This window comes from Saccopteryx leptura, chromosome 4 (assembly GCF_036850995.1).
Source record: "Saccopteryx leptura isolate mSacLep1 chromosome 4, mSacLep1_pri_phased_curated, whole genome shotgun sequence".
NCBI lineage: Eukaryota > Metazoa > Chordata > Mammalia > Chiroptera > Emballonuridae > Saccopteryx > Saccopteryx leptura.
Window position 1 is genome coordinate 2,630,873 of NC_089506.1, and position 15,657 is coordinate 2,646,529.

Below are 15,657 nucleotides of genomic sequence, written 5' to 3' on the forward strand. Positions count from 1 at the left end.
ATGGGAAACCACTGACTTACTAACAAACCGAACCTAAGCCTATCGAGCGACTGTTAGTTAGCGTCCTACATTATTAAACAAAGCCAGAGCCGAAAAGCTTGTACAAAGAATTAATTATGTAAATACTTAGAAATTATTATTTATACGTCTAAGAATTCTTTTTTTTTCCCCTGCTGTATTTTAAAAGAACAGAATTCACAGAAATAATAGACTTGCTCTTTTCTAAATTAGCGATAATCAACAGTTTTTCCAGAACTATCCGATGCAGCGATACTGTATTTGTTTGTAAGATAATTTTTAATATATCACCAATATTTAAATTGTAACCATCACTTATTACTCAGAGTCTTGTCCTATACTTGTAAAGAGGCCTTTGACATATATTCACATATAGAGTGTTTATTATGTATTAGTTTTGTGAATACACAGTTTAGAAAACAGAAGCAAAGTAAATATATGTTGCTAAGCCAACTAGACACTCGGGGCCCTAAGCTGTTCTACTGTGTTTGCAGTCAGGAATATCCTTGGTGATATGCAAAGCTCTGGGCATTGAACACTTGATAAGGGATGTTCTCTGCGAGTCTCCTGGGTAGGTTTCCAAAGCACGAGGCCCACTTTTGTCCATTTTAATGCCGCTGTTTTTCTTGGAATGTGACAAACGGTGTGTGTGGAAAGTCCTCTGGTAACAACCAGGGTTCAGATCCTTCCTAAATGGTGCCGACAGACTGGCTATGGTATGAAGAGGCTGAGGTTTATGGTTCTGCCGTGGGCATCACCTGGCGATGACCTCTACCTCTGACGGCCACCTGTCCGCCTGGAACAGGCCAGCGCCACCACCCAGCGCCCAAATTCCAGAGAGGCTAACATGTGAGAGGGACTGTCCGTCTTAGATGGATGGGGCCGTGTGCTACAAAATGACGTGTGTTCGCACAGAGGTTTGGGTGCGTCATCTCCATGTGGTCAAGAGTAATCTCATTGCCATTTTTCAGAACAAACCCATCTCTGCAAAGAAAGCATTCCGAAGAGCGGAGGAATACCGTCTCCTCCTGACGGGTAGGAGGTGCTGTCTGCTGAGGACTTGAAGGGCTAGGCGGGCGAGCATCTAGATCCTGGCGGCCTCCTGTCTCAGGGACCCCCTTTACGAACGATGAGATACCGCCATCGCCTCCAGATTGCCGGCGAGTCAACAAAAATACACTGCTCACAAAAATGAGGGGATATTTTGAAATGCACTTTCAAGGTCAGGGAAGGTGCAGACAGATACTCCGGTACTTTCAGCCTTGTGTCTAGTACATATCCACTAATGAAGTAAAAGTTGGTTTTGCATCTCACTTGCTTAATCGAACAACTTTGACTTGTCGTTTGCTTTTCTGATGTTCCTGTTTAATAAAAAAAAAAAAAAAATCAAATTCTTCTTTTTTTTTTTTTTATCACTTCATACTCATTTTGAAATATCCCCGGATTCCTGTGAGCAGTATCACTTGTCCATGTTCACGCCGTTAGGGGGAAAATGAACACTGGAAACCACGGCTGATGCTCTTTTCAGAATGACACTATGGGAACTTATATTCACATTTCTTGGTATATTAAAATGTTAAATCATGGTCATCAGACCCTCTGTCTTAGCGTGATTCTCCTACAAAGTAAGAAGTTGATATTTTTCCTGCCACAGTCACATGACTTCCTAAATTTTTTGTTGTTGTTGTTCAATGTGTATGGAGCACTGATAACACAAAAACCTGAAGAATGATATACTCGATCTCCCACGGTAATGACGTGAGGTCTCACAATCTAGCGGTCTTACTCAGCCTTCTTCCCCGGCCTCCCCTGCACCATCACGTGCCGGCGAGGGAAGGCCACAGAGACCAGTCTCCTCTCCCACAGACACCGGCCTCCTCTCCCACGGACACCGGCCTCCTCTCCCACAGACACCGGCCTCCTCTCCCACAGAGACCGGCCTCCTCTCCCACAGCCACAGACACCGGCCTCCTCTCCCACTGACACCGGCCTCCTCTCCCACCGACACCGGCCTCCTCTCCCACAGGGACCGGCCTCCTCTCCCACAGACACCGGCCTCCTCTCCCACGGACACCGGCCTCCTCTCCCACGGACACCGGCCTCCTCTCCCACAGACACCGGCCTCCTCTCCCACGGACACCGGCCTCCTCTCCCACGGACACCGGCCTCCTCTCCCACGGACACCGGCCTCCTCTCCCACAGGGACCGGTCTCCTCTCCCACAGGGACCGGCCTCCTCTCCCACAGACACCGGCCTCCTCTCCCACTGACACCGGCCTCCTCTCCCACAGGGACCAGCCTCCTCTCCCACAGACACCGGCCTCCTCTCCCACTGACACCGGCCTCCTCTCCCACGGACACCGGCCTCCTCTCCCACGGACACCGGCCTCCTCTCCCACGGACACCGGCCTCCTCTCCCACAGAGACCAGTCTCCTCTCCCACAGGGACCGGCCTCCTCTCCCACAGACACCGGCCTCCTCTCCCACAGACACCGGCCTCCTCTCCCACTGACACCGGCCTCCTCTCCCACAGACACCGGCCTCCTCTCCCACAGGGACCGGCCTCCTCTCCCATGGACACCGGCCTCCTCTCCCACAGACACCGGCCTCCTCTCCCACAGGGACCGGCCTCCTCTCCCACGGACACCGGCCTCCTCTCCCACAGACACCGGCCTCCTCTCCCACGGACACCGGCCTCCTCTCCCACAGGGACCGGCCTCCTCTCCCACGGACACCGGCCTCCTCTCCCACAGACACCGGCCTCCTCTCCCACGGACACTGGCCTCCTCTCCCACAGACACCGGGCTCCTCTCCCACAGGGACCGGCCTCCTCTCCCACGGACACCGGCCTCCTCTCCCACGGACACCGGCCTCCTCTCCCACAGACACCGGCCTCCTCTCACACGGACACCGGCCTCCTCTCCCACAGGGACGGCCTCCTCTCCCACAGAGACCGGCCTCCTCTCCCACGGACACCGGCCTCCTCTCCCACAGACACCGGCCTCCTCTCCCACAGGGACCGGCCTCCTCTCCCACGGACACCGGCCTCCTCTCCCACGGACACCGGCCTCCTCTCCCACGGACACCGGCCTCCTCTCCCACAGACACCGGCCTCCTCTCCCACGGACACCGGCCTCCTCTCCCACAGGGACCAGTCTCCTCTCCCACAGAGACCAGTCTCCTCTCCCACGGACACCAGCCTCCTCTCCCACAGGGACCGGCCTCCTCTCCCACGGACACCGGCCTCCTCTCCCACAGACACCGGCCTCCTCTCCCACAGACACCGGCCTCCTCTCCCACAGAGACCGGCCTCCTCTCCCACGGACACCGGCCTCCTCTCCCACGGACACCGGCCTCCTCTCCCACGGACACCGGCCTCCTCTCCCACAGAGACCGGTCTCCTCTCCCACAGAGCACCAGGGGTGACCTCAGTCTGGTTTTAGCCACTCAGCTCGTCCAATCCCCACCCACAGGTGACGCTCCTGTTCCCAGTGCCCCGTCTGTCCACCGCCCAGGACAACAGCGCCCGGCCTCTTGCCCTTGACCGCTACACAGTCTCCCACGTCGGACACCCATTGCTTTCCAGAGGGAGGACGGCATTTTTTCCTGAGGTGTCAAAAGGACACCAGTTTACCACCCACCTCAAAAGCCCCTGAAAATGCAGCACTTGGTTCTTTCTCTCTTTGCAAGAAGAGGTATCTTATCCAAAACACAGGCTACCTGCTTCTCTTCGACCCACCTTGGGGTCGCCAGCCGGCACCTGTCCCCAGCTGGGTGCCTTCCACCCCCTGAGCAGTGACTAGAGACCGAGGATTGATGCTGCCACGAGTCATCACGGCAGGAAGAAGCCGGCCATCCAAACGGGGCCAGACCGAGACCACACGGTCAGCCACCTCCCGCTCCACACGCACACGGGCGTTCCCGCACACCACGTGATCTCTTCCCGAACGTGGTAACGATTGAGAGTGACAGGCTGTCACCAGGGCACGGAACCACGTGGCATTCGGATCCAAGGCCAAGGGCGAAACATTTAAATAGTTCAAATAATCTCTTCTGCAAAAGAAATGTGTTATTGCTACTAAGCCTTATTCAGTAGCCGTTCGACAGAGGTGGGATGCGTTATAAGGCAGGTGAATTGAATTTCCCATCCCCTGTCATTCGTTTAGCAAGCAAATATCTATCACTTAACTAATATATTCAGGATCCCGGGCTAAGAGCCTTGAACACACTGTCCTGTCTCCAGGGCTTACACCTCAGGGGGGATGTGCTGACTGCCACCATGATGTCCAAGTCACAGCTTTCCTCTGGCAGAGAGTGAGTGCAGAACACCATCCACGCGTTCATTCAGAAATATTTATGGAAGGCATGCTTCGTGCCAGACCTGTTCTAGACTCTCCAATTAAAAAAAAAAGTGCTGGTGTCATGGAACTCTCTGTCCAGTGTGTGGAAATGGACAGTGATGTGCAAATACGTAGTTAAAAGATAGTGAGTCCCGTACGTCAGCTGTCAGTGGTGCGAAGGAGACAGACAGACAGACAAGAACAACTGTGGAAGATGAGCCACACGTATAAAAAGTGGGGAGGGCCCACCCTGTGGTGGCGCAGAGGATAAAGCGTCGACCTGGAACACTGAGGTCGCCAGTTCGAAACCCTGGGCTTGCCTGGTCAAGGCACATATGGGAGTTGACGCTTCCTGTTCCTCCCCCCTTCTCGCTCTCTCTCTCTCTCCTCTCTAAAATGAATGAATAAAATCTTTAAAAAAATAAGCAGAGAGTGAGAGAGGGGATAGTCTAGGGTATTTTAGACTACAGTAATAAACGTGTGAAATTATAGAAAATAGTCATGGGAATATTCTAAAAATGTAGGAATCATGACACGTTAGGCTCAGAATTTACCGAGGACACATGGAAGGAAAGTCCTATAACTAAAAAACCAAATAAACAAACAAAAAAAACAAACAAACCAGGCAACAACAACAGCAAAAACCCTCACAGAAACAGGCAGTGGTGTGGTGATTGCCAGGCGGGGCTGTGAGGAGGTGGAATTGGCAGCAAATGGTGAAAGATGAAGACCTGTTTGGGGAGGTGGTAAACACAAAATATTGTGTACAGAGATGTGTTGTAACATCGGGCACCAGAAACCTGGGTGATGTTAACCAGTGTCACCCAATAAAATTCAATTAAAAAATTATAAAGGAGAGAAAAGATGAAATACGGCTGCGTATATCTCTGATGTGTCTAGTTCCCTGGTCGGCAAACCATGGCTCGCGAGCCACATGCAGCTCTTTGGCCCCTTGAGTGTGGCTCTTCCACAAAATACCACATGCGGGCGCTGTGGGGTGGTCAGCAATGGGGGAAGGTCACGTGGGGAACCCAGACCCGGGAACTTTGGCTAGAACCGCCCACACCCATGCGCGCCAAAAGAAACTTCCAAGGAGTCCTTGGAAAAGAGCGACTCTGCCAGCCAGTGAGATTTCACCACGTCATATTAGCTTGAGCACTCTAGAGACTCTTTCAATACCCTCCACGCAGGTCACCCCATGCGACTTCCCTGGCCTCTGTCCCCAGGGCTGGGGAACATCGTCGGCCGGGATGTGCTCTGTACTCAATAAAACTTTTGCTTATCCACACTTCGTGGCTCCGCCATCCTTCTTCCTGGGCGGGGATAAATACCTTACGGGCGCTACCTCCATAAGGAATGTACCTACCTATATAGTTTAAGTTTAAAAAGTTTGGCTCTCAAAAGAAATTTCAGTCGCTGTACTGTTGATATCTGGCTCTGTTGACTGATGAGTTTGCCGACCACTGGTCTAGTTCATCCTTAGCAACCGGTGCCGGTGACACGGAATTGGGCAGGACAGGATTCAGCCTGTAGTCGTTCTCACGCTGGTCTTTCTATTCGTCGTGAATGCAGGGTGACGGGCTCACTCTTTTTACTTCCTTGGCCAGTGAGCCTCTCGCCGACGGCTGAAATTTTTGTGAAGCTAAGAATAAATGTGTCATAGATTAGGCTCTCGAGAGGTTCTGGAATCTGAACAGTTGCAGCTACTGGGTCAGCATTAACTTTAAGCCACTGCTGATCCCCCGGATGTTGGAACATCATTCGATTACACTGTATCGATCGAGACCCCACACGCTGGGAGAGTTACTCTGTTTCAGAAGGATGCTGGGTTAGTTCTGTTAAGTTCACATTGGCATCTGACTATGTCATTCCACACGTTGCTAAGGGTCTTACTTACACTTGTTTTTCTTTCTTTTTTGAGTGGCCTTCACTGAATGTATGTGTGTGTGTATATATATATTAGATACATATATATATATAAATGTATCTAATCAGATTTTATTAGCAAAGGAAATGAAGAAGTCAGATGAGTGAGTACCCAAAGCATGTCTTCCCTCTGTCAGTTATGGAATTTTCTAACTTCAAGGTCAAAACTAACCACTTGTCAATGTTCAAAAGCATTTGTCTCCACTGAGCTGGCTCATGTGTGCTCGCCACTGAAAATCCTTCTCCTCTCACTAAGTCACTAATTCTTTGCTGAACTTCAAACACCATCCCGAGTGACTCCGTATGGACTTGCCACCATCCGCTCATCTCCAAGCTGGACAGGGAAGCTGGTCCTGGTGACGCTTTGCCGGGCCGGGTGTCAGGTCCAACCGGCGGTGAAAATGTCTGTCTGTCTCCAGCCTGACTCACTATTCAAATCAATGGGCAGATTTTTTCTTTCCAGGAAAAAAAAAAGAAGAAAAAAAAAAGCTGCTTCTGTTGATGTATATAAATATTTCCAGAAACTCGCCACTCTGTATGTCAAATGAATTCAAAATTCAAGAAGACAGTATATGATGATTTTTACGATCAATTATTGATAGATCAATTGATAGATTGATATAGATGGATGATAGAAGGAAGTAGATATGAAATATCAATATTATTCATGTTGAACGATTATGAGAGATTCGAAAGAACTAAAGGACACCGTAATTCTCTCTAAAAACCTAAATATTTCTCTCAAAATGACATAGGACCAGAATGTTGTAGGCTTACTAACAAAGTGAGTTAACGCAGGTGACATTTCTTTCGGACTTGTATCTTTTTCTATTCTAAGTAAACATTTACATCTTTACAGACAGCATAGATTACATTTGCTTAGTCATGGTTAGGGCCCGGGGAAACAGTTTGGGAAAAGCCAGTAAACGTTAGCACCTTGTCATGGCATCCAGGAGGCCAAAGTGTTTTATGGGTGATTTTTAAAAAAGGTACAGAAAGCCTCCCACACACTAACTACCCAGGAAGCCGCAGTCCTGCTCTGCTGGGTGCTGGTTTCCAGCCTCTTTAACATTTTACCGAGGATGCTGAGAAAGGGACATACTCCCTTCTCAGGGTGACCCAGAGAGAAAGCCCCTGGGGAGGACTAGGACAGGAGTCTCCTTTCTAAGGAAAGAGAAAACCCCAGCTATCACGCCTCTCTTCCTCCTTTTACCTCATTTTCCTTCCAGGATCCTGAAAATGATGCTGGGAACTGTGTCCACGGGGATACAGAGGGGCAAGGAGAGGGGCTAGGAGGATTGTCACACACACACACACACACACACACACACACACACACACACACACACACACACACACACACGGGAAGGCTTGAACCGCCATCTCTCACGGCAGACCGGCAAACCGCTAGGCAGGAGCGGGGCATGAACCCATTCAGATCCGGGAGATAACCTCATCGGGGTGAGAATCGGATTCAAAGCTGCTTTGCTCTGGTTTTGAAGGACCTGACCTGCCAAGTTAAAATGGTTTCTTTCTTAACGGGTATCACGTTCACTTTAGGATCTGTTACGCAAGCTATTGATTTTACACAAGTAAACTTGTTTCTTAAATACCTCTTATCTGATTATCATAGTAATCGTGTGAAGCAGAGAGACATTGTCATTCACATCTTGTGGAAGATACATATTCTAGAATCGTGAATTTTCTCTGGGTTACCCTGCTAGTAAGTGGGAAAGCCCTGAGGCAAACTTAGATGTTATTCTTGTAAGGTTAGCAACACCTTTCCCTTTCTATCACCTTTTCCTCATTGTATACAGAAATAGATCCCTCTCATTGACATTCATACCCAAACAACGCACCTATCAGCTGAGGGACATCTCCAACTTGAAACTATGTAATAAACATCTCAGCAAGAAGAAGCTATAGATCATGTAACAAATAACACACCAATGAATAATATACACTATAAATGATTAGTCTCTTTACCCATACCTAGCTTCTGATTATCATTACAGAAATCATTTGACTCTTTGCTTCCAGACTCTATTTCACTTTATTCTATTTATTTATCAATGTTTTAACCAAAAAAATAAATCCTTTTAATCCATCAAAAGTATACATTGTATTAATGTGTACGGAAATGATAGGGACCCTCCCTTTTAACAGGATGTTAGTTTTTTTGGTTTTGTTGTTTTAACTAATTACTAGCTGATAATGACAACTGTCCTTTTAGGACCTGGGCATATCTACACTTCCCTCTTTTAAGTTCACTTTTCAATGCAGGGATATTAGTTTTAAAAGACAGAAATAACACTGTAGGGTTTGTGGCTTCTTTATAAAATAATGATTTTAAAAAATTGGTTCCCTTAAATGTGCACTAGAAGCTATTTTAGAAAATAGAGGGCTTTTTTTTTTTTCTTCCCAATCCCAAGTATAGCAAGGACTTTTTAAAATACACTCCCCAAAATGGAAGGACAAATCTCCTCTCAACCTTAGGGCTTAGCAAAAATTGTCCATTTCCAATCCTGAAAAAAATCCCACAGTTGACAGGTCACGCAGACCGAGGAAGACTGTGACAATGTGGGCCTGGGACTCGAGTCTCAGGATCTCTGCAGCGATCACAGCCGGGGATTAGCACGCCACTCCGCCAGCTTATGGGAAAGGCATTGTCTAGTAAACTCCAAGTCAGGTAAGCCACTGGGCAGTTATAATCACGGTAAAACCAGCATGTTTTTATCAGGAAGCATTTCCCCTGAGAATACCATTGCCTTGAAGAACGCTTCATAGGTAGTACTGGCGGTCACTCTCGGGAAGGAGAGAAGAGATGGCAAGAGTGAAGAATTCCCCTCTCGACGGGGTGTCCACTTCACACTCTTCCTTGAACAACTCCTGAAGACAGAAAGCCACACCCTGAAACCACAGAGAGTATGCATTTATGCAAAAGGAGACCCCTGTAAAGAAGAAGTGGTCTCCTTCCCCTACAGATGCCAAGTGAGCTTTGATGCTGACCTGTCGGTTAACTGTTGCTTCATAACAATAATACATGGGATGTAAGAGCCTGAGAGGTGGTGCCCAGCACCCTAGCCTGACCACCACGCCCTGTGTAGCCCTTCCCATCTTTTTTTTTTTTTTTTTTTTTGTATTTTTCTGAAGTTGGAAACGGGAAGGCAGTCAGACAGACTCCCGCATGCGCCCGACCGGGATCCACCCGGCACGCCCACCAGGGGGCGATGCTCTGCTCATCTGGGGTGTTGCTCTGCTGCAACCAGAGCCATTCTAGCACCTGATGCAGAGGCCACAGAGCCATCCCCAGAGCCCGGGCCAACTTTGCTCCAATGGAGCCTTGGCTGTGGGAGGGGAAGAGAGAGAGAGGAAGGAGGAGGAGGGGTGGAGAAGCAGATGGACGCTTCTCCTGTGTGCCCTGGCCGGGAATTGAACCCGGGACTCGTGCACGCCAGGCTGACACTTTACCACTGAGCCAACCGGCCAGGGCCCCTATCTTTCTTAGCTGCTTATTCACAACTACTTTCAAACATCAGGATGCTTACCATTTAACAGTCTTTTTATGACGATGACTGTGTTCTTACTGCATAGTAGTGTGGACTCTAATGTTCATAAGGCTGCGTGATACTCACAGATACTACCTCACTGGTCTCATGATATAACAGTACTCAGGGGATTCAGCCTCCTCATCTCACTCACGCGCACTGCTGGGCGCTGAGATCACTGACAGTTCCCCGGGCTTGCGCACCGCACTGTAATGAGCGATGCTTTTCACTTTAAAATACACGTACGTATGGAAGACACTTGTATTTTTAAAATGAATATTGAAACATTATTTGGTTAGGGTGATTCTAGGAGAAAGATTGGGTGAGTTTAGAAACATCCTCCGGTGGTCTGGGATAAACGGTGAAGTGCTCTCCACAAGGGTTCACTCGACACCCCACGCCGCCCGCAACGCTGAGCTGCCCGTTTCCTCTGGCCCTCCCTGTGTTGAAGGTCTCACGATCGGTCAGAAAGGGAGAAAGCCAGCTCCGAGCGCTCATGATCATCTGGACTGTCTTCAGTTCTCCGTGTTCAGAGTCCCTCAGCCTGCGATCCTGACAATGCTGACTTACAGGAAAGAGCGACTCGGGTTAGGAGGGGCACGCTGTCCTCTCTGGGCTGTGGCTGTCCCAGGGCTGTGAGGACACTCCAGCCAACACTCCAACACTCATTCCAAAGATGGCATTTGTAATCTGCATGCACGTACCCAGCTCCCTGCCGCCCACTGGGGGTTCACCAACCCACCACTTTATCTGGGGTCCAGACTGGATATCTCTTTGGTCCCGTCACGCACCCGGAGTCACACGTGTGGTTGACAGCGGGTGTCAGAGGGCTCCCTTCTCTACCCCCTCTTCCTCATGGGACAGGGAGCCCGGAGCCCCGGGCAGTGCTGCGTGACCAGCTAACCTGCCTCCCATTCTCCACAGTCCCTGCCAACCCATACCATCTACCGACTTACAAAACATCTCAATAAATAAAATTTTAAAATAAATTAAAAAAAAAATCTAACCTTTTTCTACTCTTCTCTTGCTAACAATGACTGATCCATTCTCCATTCTTCTAAAAACACAGCTCACACCGTCACTGTGGGACGCGGTCCAGGCTGACTCCTCCCCCAGCCTGTCCTGTGCCCCCCTTGGTCCATCCACCCTGGCCGTGGTCAGGCTGCCATCATCCCTCACCATGACAACTGTGCCGTGCCCCTCGCCCCCCGCCCCCCGCGTCCCACATGGAGTGTGTGTTTCCACAAGGCCACCTTCCTCGTCATCTCCTCGGAAAGCAAGCACTTCCCGGTCTAGTCTGCACCCTCCGCTCTCTCCTCACGCACAGACTGCTTCCACAGCTCGCTGCTCTCACCGGCTCCGCGCACCTACAGGTCTAGCCCGCACGACCGGAACACAGAGCTGATGTCGAGCCCTGACACTTCGCCGTCTTCCAGGCCGGGAGTGAGGCTCGCTCACCTTGGGCCACGGGCTTAGTCACATCGACAGCACACAGGGTGGGGAGGCTGTCACAACCGGCTGCCTCCTGCAATACTCCCCCCCCCCACCACAATTCTCATATCACCCCTGCTGAGATGCCACGACGAACCCCCGGGACCACGTGTCACACCCCTGAAATGTGTCAGCACCAAACACAACCTAATGGCTCTGTGGAGTCCACCACTTCCTCACGCCGCCTCTCCTGAGCCACGCCGGGAACTCAGGGTGTGAGGACACTGGGCCCTAAGTGAGCTTCTATGATTGAGTCCCAGGGATTACAGGTTACAGGGAACAGGACAGGAAGTGGGGGCGGGGGACTGGTATCACCCTGTCGGCTAGGAGCTCAATGACTCTGGGCGTGAACGGGGGTGAGAACTGCTGGGGCAGCCAGAAAGAGCCAGCAGGGAGGAGTAACCACGGGGCGCACGGCACGGAGAGATCTCAGGAAGACGATGTCTCCGTCTGACATGCAGAGAAGGCCCGCAGAGGTGGTCGGCGGGAAGTGGAAAGAGGGGCCACAGAAAGACAACTGCTCTAGGATGAGTGCCCCCAAATGCCAGGTCTCCTGGATGGGGCAGGGCAGGGACATGCCAATCAATGGTGGGCACTGGCTGGCGCTGCACAGTGGGGTGGGCCAGGTGCAAAGTGACACCAGAGAACCGGACCCGCCTCCAGACCACATTCCACACCCAGGTCTTCTGACCCAGAGCTCAGTGACCGGAAGAGAACCCCTAGGCCGGCCGAAGGGAGGCACAGGGAATTGGACCCGCCTCCAGACCACATTCCACACCCAGGTCTTCTGACCCAGAGCTCAGTGACCGGAAGAGAACCCCTAGGCCGGCCGAAGGGAGGCACAGGACCTAGAGAGCGAATACCAGCCGTTTCCTGTGAGTCAGGAGGTGGGGTCATTCCAGGCTGTTGGGTGCGTGGGTGGGGTAGGTATGTGTGTTTTGTGGGTGAAGTTTGGGGCGTCTCTAGCTTGCAAGGTGTGCATGCGTGCCTGTGTTGTGTGGAATGTCTGATGACAGTGGGGAAGGTGTAAACTGTGCTTTATGCTGAGTGAGGGCCAAGAAGGAAAGGGGGACTCGGGACACCAGCACCCCCCTGTGCGGGGTGGAGATGGCTCCGTGCCCCAGGCCCCTTAGCTCAATGCAGACAACGTGCTGGACAGTCAAGGGCTTTTGTTTTCAAAAAATAATCTCTGATAGGTTTAACCAAACTGTCTGGAAGTGTTTGGAGAGAGAGAGAGAGAGAGAAGAGAGAGAGAGAGAGAGTGTGTGTGTGTGTGTGTGTGTGTGTGTTTTGGGGTGTCTTACTTGGAGAAGTCCCCAAGCACAGCCAGGCAGCATCTGAGACGGGCTGTTAGCATGTGACGACCACAGACTATTCACTGAGCTGATGAATGAGTGGTTAAACTCTTTGGTTTCCCCCCTGCGTGAAGCAATTATGTGAGACGGCAAATTGACGTCGTGATTCTGGGAGAGCTGGGAAAGCCACATGGCTGCATCCCATCAGAACACGGCAAAGGTCCGCTTTCCTCCTCGTTTCCTTTCAAAAGAACGTCGTCAGTGTCCCTGTGGCTGTCCCGTGACCCTCGACAGGTTCGGAAGGGACTCCTGACACTGGAGGAGCGAACACACAACAGAGATTGATTCTCATTTGATGCCACTCTTCCTCACACCCGTGCTTTCTTTTGTCTGCGGTACTTTTACAGGGACTAATCCTCTACCACTGATTTAATCTAGCCAGGGAACACTGCACACACGGGCAATTCAAAGCCTTTCAGAAAATCTGTGGGGTTCTCAAAGGTTCTGTTCAGTTCTCAGCATCAGTTTAATCTTCTAGTTAAGTGCCAGGCTCATAATCTTAATTACTTCTCCAATATTCCAATAACCCAGCTTCTCGGGGTACCATGATGGCATTGTCTACTCAGCACATTATTTTATCATGTGAGATATGAAATTCCTTAGAATAAGCTTATTGCTATTTTTGGTTTTGGGTGTTTAGACAAGGCACTCCTGCAGCTCGGGATATAACAAGGGAGCCAATCAGGGGCTTGGATTTGATGTTAAAATCGGACAGTTGTAAATAACAGTGAACATGCTTGTGGTAATATTGTGTGTAACACCTAAATTCAAATTTACAGGTAAAAAGAAATGCAAACATTGACTCAATTTCTTGTTTTTGAATTTCTAAGCTAAAATACGAATCGTACTATCCCATTCAAAAATACTGAATTATATGATCACAGTCACATGAACAAGCCAAACTCCCAGTTCCTGTGACATCCCTGCTAGTTCCCAGTCTGCTCTGCTCTCCGGGACAGGACCACCTCAGCTGAAGTAAGCCTAGAATCCAGTATTTCCTTTTGTATGTTTTGTTGTTTGTTGGTTGGTTTGCAGGTTTGTTGGTTGGTTGGTAGGTTTGTTGGTTGGTTGGTTGGTTGGTTGGTAGGTTTGTTGGTTGGTTGGTTGGTAGGTTGGTTGGTAGGTTGGTTGGTAGGTAGGTTGGTTGGTTGGTTGGTTGGTTTGTTGGTTGGTAGGTTGTTAGGTTGGTTGTTAGGTTGGTTGGTTGGTTGGTTGGCTGGTTGGTTGGTAGGTTGGCTGGTTGGTTGGTTGGTTGGTTGGTTGGTAGGTTGGTTGGTAGGTAGGTTGGTAGGTTGGTTGGTTGGTAGGTTGGTTGGTAGGTAGTTAGGTTGGTTGGTAGGTTGGTAGGTTGGTTGGTTGGTCGGTTGGCTGGTTGGTTGGTAGGTAGTAAGGTTGTTTGGTAAGTTGGTAGGTTGGTTGGTTAGTAGGTAGGTTGGTAGGTTGGTGGGTTGGTTGGTAGGTAGGTTGGTTGGTTGATTGGTTGGCTTGTTGGTTGGTTACTGCTGCAGGGATTATAACATATAAGCACAATAAATGTCATTGCATCCTACTGGGGCCAGAGTCTTGCCACTTTGAGTGTAGTGTAGAGACCTTGTTCTCACATGGCGTCCTGTGCTCTCCCAACATTTTAAAAGTACAAGCAGCATAGCAGCCTCCTGCGTGCACCCCCAATTCCACCAATCCTGACGTTCTGCTTTCCTTCTGAACGTCAAAGCCTTAGCCTGTTACAATTCGTCTTTGTTATGGAAACTCCCTTTCAATCCCTACACAGGAAGCTTTGCTCACAGCTCCTCTTATTTCTGCTGTCTAAGAATTTACTTATGCCCCATTCATTCCCGAACAGGTTCTGGCCCAATAGAGACTCGGCTGGGACCATTATTTCTCCTCCGCATGTGAGCATCGTGGTGTGACTTCTTTCTGGGTTGCACGGTCTCGGGTGACAAACCGGCGTCATGAACTGCTGTCCCTGACGGGGAATGCAATATTTCTCTCTGGCTAGTTTCAAGATCATCCTTTGTCTTTTCTACGCATGTGGCGAATTAGGATGTTTTAGGATGTGATTTTTTGGAGTTCATCCTATTTGGAATTCCCTCAACTTCTTGAATCTGTAGGCTTATGTTTTTCATCCAATCCGGGAATGTTTCAGTCATTTCTCAGAGTGCTTTTTCAACCTCTTGGTCTCTCTGTGTGTGTCTCTCTCTGTGTCTGTCTTCTATTTCTGTGTATCTGTCTTTCGGTCTTTGTCTCTCGACTTTGCACACACCACTCTGATGATACAAACACTAAGTCTTATTACGGCCCCATGAGTCCCTGAGACTCTGTTGATAATGTTAAGTTTTACCTGAGCAGCTGTGATCCTGGACACAGTGGGCCGTTAAGAAGCGACCTCCTGTCCCGTTTGTATTGGATACGGCTTGTGACGAAGAACCACTCTCCTTGTATGAGTGCCAGAGCTCATCAACTCTTTCTGAGTGCTTGTGACCTGGCTGGATGCAGTCCCTCCACATTGTCACCGTTCTCACTCTTTGTCGCACTAGTGATTATGTTAACTGTTTGTTCCCACTGACCAGTCAGAGCAGATGATATGTTAACCTAACACACTGGTCTCTCCTTCCACCAAGTCCTTGTATCTGGCCACCGTCGGCCTGGGCCAGCAACAGCTGCTCCAAGAGCCGGCTGGCCTCATGGAAAGGCCTTCCCTGAGCCACCACCCACCATGGCCTCTCCTGTTCATCCAGTGCCCGCACACCTGGGCCCTCCTCACCCTGTTTACCCTTCTCTTCAGAGAAAACCACCTCTGCCTCATCTTTGAGAGGACACTTTTTTTCTCCCCTTAAGTAAAACTTCTTTTTCATAGACTCACTGAGTGAGGGACACAGACATTTTTTTCTCACTTTTTTTTATCCATTCCATTCTTGATATAATCGGGCATAATTTATTTTCCAAGCTGTGCTTTTTATTTGCATAAGAGAGAACAAAA

The 15,657-nt window shown here is 49.8% G+C and overlaps 1 protein-coding gene across 1 annotated transcript in view; it reads right to left on the reverse strand.

The window, feature by feature from the left end:
- CSMD1 (CUB and Sushi multiple domains 1) overlaps positions 1-15,657 on the reverse strand; it is a 1,728,861-nt gene that overhangs the window by 1,122,660 nt on the left and 590,544 nt on the right. The gene's annotated exons all lie outside the window — the stretch shown is intronic.